Below are 6474 nucleotides of genomic sequence, written 5' to 3'. Positions count from 1 at the left end.
CTACGCTACCGGCGGGGCGATTTTCCCATTCACTTTCTGGGGTATTTATGTTAGGTATGTTTGTTTCCTGTGCTTGGGGGTGGTAGCCAGCGCCATTCGGACTAATCGGGGTGAAGGGGACCATCTTTTTAACCCCCGGGTCGTGACTCGAGTGTCTACGACATGTCCAGAGTGGTCGACCAGCTTTGAACCCTCTTAAGCTCCCTTTGGCAACAAGACTGCCAGAACAGAGGCCCTCGCTATGCATGTAGCGAATCAGAATAGGAAAATGAGGGTTTCGTTGAAAATAACACAGAAATAAGGGTTGGCAGTCGAGAAAACCTCGGAAAGCAAAGGGGAGGATGTGGTAGATCATTGAAACAGATTAAGAATTTGGAAAGAAAGAAAGAAAGTGAAGAAAAAATGCCCGCCAGGTGGGATCCGAACCCACGACCTCCAGAATACCGGTCTCGTGCGATAACCACTACGCTACCGGCGGGGCGATTTTCCCATTCACTTTCTGGGGTATTTATGTTAGGTATGTTTGTTTCCTGTGCTTGGGGGTGGTAGCCAGCGCCATTCGGACAAATCGGGGTGAAGGGGACCTTCTTTTTAGCCCCCGGGTCGTGACTCGAGTGTCTACGACATGTCCAGAGTGGTCGACCAGCTTTGAACCCTCTTAAGCTCCCTTTGGCAACAAGACTGACAGAACAGAGGCCCTCGCTATGCATGTAGCGAATCAGAATAGGAAAATGAGGGGCTCGTTGAAAATAACACAGAAATAAGGGTTGGCAGTCGAGAAAACCTCGGAAAGCAAAGGGGAGGATGTGGTAGATCATTGAAACAGATTAAGAATTTGGAAAGAAAGAAAGAAAGTGAAGAAAAAATGCCCGCCAGGTGGGATCCGAACCCACGACCTCCAGAATACCGGTCTGGTGCGATAACCACTACGCTACCGGCGGGGCGATTTTCCCATTCACTTTTTGGGGTATTTATGTTAGGTGTGTTTGTTTCCTGTGCTTGGGGGTGGTAGCCAGCGCCATTCGGACTAATCGGGGTGAAGGGGACCTTCTTTTTAACCCCCGGGTCGTGACTCGAGTGTCTACGACATGTCCAGAGTGGTCGACCAGCTTTGAACCCTCTTAAGCTCCCTTTGGCAACAAGACTGCCAGAACAGAGGCCCTCGCTATGCATGTAGCGAATCAGAATAGGAAAATGAGGGGCTCGTTGAAAATAACACAGAAATAAGGGTTGGCAGTCGAGAAAACCTCGGAAAGCAAAGGGGAGGATGTGGTAGATCATTGAAACAGATTAAGAATTTGGAAAGAAAGAAAGTGAACAAAAAATGCCCGCCAGGTGGGATCCGAACCCACGACCTCCAGAATACCGGTCTGGTGCGATAACCACTACGCTACCGGCGGGGCGATTTCCCATTCACTTTCTGGGGTATTTATGTTAGGTATGTTTGTTTCCTGTGCTTGGGGGTGGTAGCCAGCGCCATTCGGACTAATCGGGGTGAAGGGGACCTTCTTTTTAACCCCCGGGTCGTGACTCGAGTGTCTACGACATGTCCAGGGTGGTCGACCAGCTTTGAACCCTCTTAAGCTCCCTTTGGCAACAAGACTGCCAGAACAGAGGCCCTCGCTATGCATGTAGCGAATCAGAATAGGAAAATGAGGGGCTCGTTGAAAATAACACAGAAATAAGGGTTGGCAGTCGAGAAAACCTCGGAAAGCAAAGGGGAGGATGTGGTAGATCATTGAAACAGATTAAGAATTTGGAAAGAAAGAAAGAAAGTGAAGAAAAAATGCCCGCCAGGTGGGATCCGAACCCACGACCTCCAGAATACCGGTCTGGTGCGATAACCACTACGCTACCGGCGGGGCGATTTTCCCATTCACTTTCTGGGGTATTTATGTTAGGTATGTTTGTTTCCTGTGCTTGGGGGTGGTAGCCAGCGCCATTCGGACTAATCGGGGTGAAGGGGACCTTCTTTTTAACCCCCGGGTCGTGACTCGAGTGTCTACGACATGTCCAGAGTGGTCGACCAGCTTTGAACCCTCTTAAGCTCCCTTTGGCAACAAGACTGCCAGAACAGAGGCCCTCGCTATGCATGTAGCGAATCAGAATAGGAAAATGAGGGGCTCGTTGAAAATAACACAGAAATAAGGGTTGGCAGTCGAGAAAACCTCGGAAAGCAAAGGGGAGGATGTGGTAGATCATTGAAACAGATTAAGAATTTGGAAAGAAAGAAAGAAAGTGAAGAAAAAATGCCCGCCAGGTGGGATCCGAACCCACGACCTCCAGAATACCGGTCTGGTGCGATAACCACTACGCTACCGGCGGGGCGATTTTCCATTCACTTTCTGGGGTATTTATGTTAGGTATGTTTGTTTCCTGTGCTTGGGGGTGGTAGCCAGCGCCATTCGGACTAATCGGGGTGAAGGGGACCTTCTTTTTAACCCCCGGGTCGTGACTCGAGTGTCTACGACATGTCCAGAGTGGTCGACCAGCTTTGAACCCTCTTAAGCTCCCTTTGGCAACAAGACTGCCAGAACAGAGGCCCTCGCTATGCATGTAGCGAATCAGAATAGGAAAATGAGGGGCTCGTTGAAAATAACACAGAAATAAGGGTTGGCAGTCGAGAAAACCTCGGAAAGCAAAGGGGAGGATGTGGTAGATCATTGAAACAGATTAAGAATTTGGAAAGAAAGAAAGAAAGTGAAGAAAAAATGCCCGCCAGGTGGGATCCGAACCCACGACCTCCAGAATACCGGTCTGGTGCGATAACCACTACGCTACCGGCGGGGCGATTTTCCATTCACTTTCTGGGGTATTTATGTTAGGTATGTTTGTTTCCTGTGCTTGGGGGTGGTAGCCAGCGCCATTCGGACTAATCGGGGTGAAGGGGACCTTCTTTTTAACCCCCGGGTCGTGACTCGAGTGTCTACGACATGTCATGAGTGGTCGACCAGCTTTGAACCCTCTTAAGCTCCCTTTGGCAACAAGACTGCCAGAACAGAGGCCCTCGCTATGCATGTAGCGAATCAGAATAGGAAAATGAGGGGCTCGTTGAAAATAACACAGAAATAAGGGTTGGCAGTCGAGAAAACCTCGGAAAGCAAAGGGGAGGATGTGGTAGATCATTGAAACAGATTAAGAATTTGGAAAGAAAGAAAGAAAGTGAAGAAAAAATGCCCGCCAGGTGGGATCCGAACCCACGACCTCCAGAATACCGGTCTGGTGCGATAACCACTACGCTACCGGCGGGGCGATTTTCCCATTCACTTTCTGGGGTATTTATGTTAGGTATGTTTGTTTCCTGTGCTTGGGGGTGGTAGCCAGCGCCATTCGGACTAATCGGGGTGAAGGGGACCTTCTTTTTAACCCCCGGGTCGTGACTCGAGTGTCTACGACATGTCCAGGGTGGTCGACCAGCTTTGAACCCTCTTAAGCTCCCTTTGGCAACAAGACTGCCAGAACAGAGGCCCTCGCTATGCATGTAGCGAATCAGAATAGGAAAATGAGGGGCTCGTTGAAAATAACACAGAAATAAGGGTTGGCAGTCGAGAAAACCTCGGAAAGCAAAGGGGAGGATGTGGTAGATCATTGAAACAGATTAAGAATTTGGAAAGAAAGAAAGAAAGTGAAGAAAAAATGCCCGCCAGGTGGGATCCGAACCCACGACCTCCAGAATATCGGTCTGGTGCGATAACCACTACGCTACCGGCGGGGCGATTTTCCCATTCACTTTCTGGGGTATTTATGTTAGGTATGTTTGTCTCCTGTGCTTGGGGGTGGTAGCCAGCGCCATTCGGACTAATCGGGGTGAAGGGGACCTTCTTTTTAACCCCCGGGTCGTGACTCGAGTGTCTACGACATGTCCAGAGTGGTCGACCAGCTTTGAACCCTCTTAAGCTCCCTTTGGCAACAAGACTGCCAGAACAGAGGCCCTCGCTATGCATGTAGCGAATCAGAATAGGAAAATGAGGGGCTCGTTGAAAATAACACAGAAATAAGGGTTGGCAGTCGAGAAAACCTCGGAAAGCAAAGGGGAGGATGTGGTAGATCATTGAAACAGATTAAGAATTTTAAAAGAAAGAAAGAAAGTGAAGAAAAAATGCCCGCCAGGTGGGATCCGAACCCACGACCTCCAGAATACCGGTCTGGTGCGATAACCACTACGCTACCGGCGGGGCGATTTTCCCATTCACTTTCTGGGGTATTTATGTTAGGTATGTTTGTTTCCTGTGCTTGGGGGTGGTAGCCAGCGCCATTCGGACTAATCGGGGTGAAGGGGACCTTCTTTTTAACCCCCGGGTCGTGACTCGAGTGTCTACGACATGTCCAGAGTGGTCGACCAGCTTTGAACCCTCTTAAGCTCCCTTTGGCAACAAGACTGCCAGAACAGAGGCCCTCGCTATGCATGTAGCGAATCAGAATAGGAAAATGAGGGGCTCGTTGAAAATAACACAGAAATAAGGGTTGGCAGTCGAGAAAACCTCGGAAAGCAAAGGGGAGAATGTGGTAGATCATTGAAACAGATTAAGAATTTGGAAAGAAAGAAAGAAAGTGAAGAAAAAATGCCCGCCAGGTGGGATCCGAACCCACGACCTCCAGAATACCGGTCTGGTGCGATAACCACTACGCTACCGGCGGGGCGATTTTCCCATTCACTTTCTGGGGTATTTATGTTAGGTATGTTTGTTTCCTGTGCTTGGGGGTGGTAGCCAGCGCCATTCGGACTAATCGGGGTGAAGGGGACCTTCTTTTTAACCCCCGGGTCGTGACTCGAGTGTCTACGACATGTCCAGAGTGGTCGACCAGCTTTGAACCCTCTTAAGCTCCCTTTGGCAACAAGACTGCCAGAACAGAGGCCCTCGCTATGCATGTAGCGAATCAGAATAGGAAAATGAGGGGCTCGTTGAAAATAACACAGAAATAAGGGTTGGCAGTCGAGAAAACCTCGGAAAGCAAAGGGGAGGATGTGGTAGATCATTGAAACAGATTAAGAATTTGGAAAGAAAGAAAGAAAGTGAAGAAAAAATGCCCGCCAGGTGGGATCCGAACCCACGACCTCCAGAATACCGGTCTGGTGCGATAACCACTACGCTACCGGCGGGGCGATTTTCCATTCACTTTCTGGGGTATTTATGTTAGGTATGTTTGTTTCCTGTGCTTGGGGGTGGTAGCCAGCGCCATTCGGACTAATCGGGGTGAAGGGGACCTTCTTTTTAACCCCCGGGTCGTGACTCGAGTGTCTACGACATGTCCAGAGTGGTCGACCAGCTTTGAACCCTCTTAAGCTCCCTTTGGCAACAAGACTGGCAGAACAGAGGCCCTCGCTATGCATGTAGCGAATCAGAATAGGAAAATGAGGGGCTCGTTGAAAATAACACAGAAATAAGGGTTGGCAGTCGAGAAAACCTCGGAAAGCAAAGGGGAGGATGTGGTAGATCATTGAAACAGATTAAGAATTTGGAAAGAAAGAAAGAAAGTGAAGAAAAAATGCCCGCCAGGTGGGATCCGAACCCACGACCTCCAGAATACCGGTCTGGTGCGATAACCACTACGCTACCGGCGGGGCGATTTTCCATTCACTTTCTGGGGTATTTATGTTAGGTATGTTTGTTTCCTGTGCTTGGGGGTGGTAGCCAGCGCCATTCGGACTAATCGGGGTGAAGGGGACCTTCTTTTTAACCCCCGGGTCGTGACTCGAGTGTCTACGACATGTCATGAGTGGTCGACCAGCTTTGAACCCTCTTAAGCTCCCTTTGGCAACAAGACTGCCAGAACAGAGGCCCTCGCTATGCATGTAGCGAATCAGAATAGGAAAATGAGGGGCTCGTTGAAAATAACACAGAAATAAGGGTTGGCAGTCGAGAAAACCTCGGAAAGCAAAGGGGAGGATGTGGTAGATCATTGAAACAGATTAAGAATTTGGAAAGAAAGAAAGAAAGTGAAGAAAAAATGCCCGCCAGGTGGGATCCGAACCCACGACCTCCAGAATACCGGTCTGGTGCGATAACCACTACGCTACCGGCGGGGCGATTTTCCCATTCACTTTCTGGGGTATTTATGTTAGGTATGTTTGTTTCCTGTGCTTGGGGGTGGTAGCCAGCGCCATTCGGACTAATCGGGGTGAAGGGGACCTTCTTTTTAACCCCCGGGTCGTGACTCGAGTGTCTACGACATGTCCAGAGTGGTCGACCAGCTTTGAACCAGCTTTGAACCCTTTTTCTTCACTTTCTTTCTTTCTTTCCAAATTCTTAATCTGTTTCAATGATCTACCACATCCTCCCCTTTGCTTTCCGAGGTTTTCTCGACTGCCAACCCTTATTTCTGTGTTATTTTCAACGAGCCCCTCATTTTCCTATTCTGATTCGCTACATGCATAGCGAGGGCCTCTGTTCTGGCAGTCTTGTTGCCAAAGGGAGCTTAAGAGGGTTCAAAGCTGGTCGACCACTCTGGACATGTCGTAGACACTCGAGTCAC

The 6474-nt window shown here is 49.3% G+C and overlaps 1 non-coding gene across 1 annotated transcript; it reads right to left on the bottom strand.

The window, feature by feature from the left end:
- Positions 1-3639: 3639 nt before the first annotated feature.
- On the bottom strand, positions 3640-3712 carry Trnai-gau (transfer RNA isoleucine (anticodon GAU)). The gene has a single exon. It is a non-coding gene; the product is annotated as a tRNA-Ile (tRNA).
- Between the last annotated feature and the right edge of the window lie 2762 nt (positions 3713-6474).

This window comes from Haemaphysalis longicornis, unplaced genomic scaffold (assembly GCF_048455015.1).
Source record: "Haemaphysalis longicornis isolate Haplotype H1 unplaced genomic scaffold, Haemaphysalis longicornis Haplotype H1 scaffold_5, whole genome shotgun sequence".
NCBI classification, from domain to species: Eukaryota; Metazoa; Arthropoda; class Arachnida; order Ixodida; family Ixodidae; genus Haemaphysalis; species Haemaphysalis longicornis.
The sequence above is the reverse complement of the archived record's forward strand: the minus strand, read 5'-3'. Positions and strand labels throughout refer to the sequence as shown.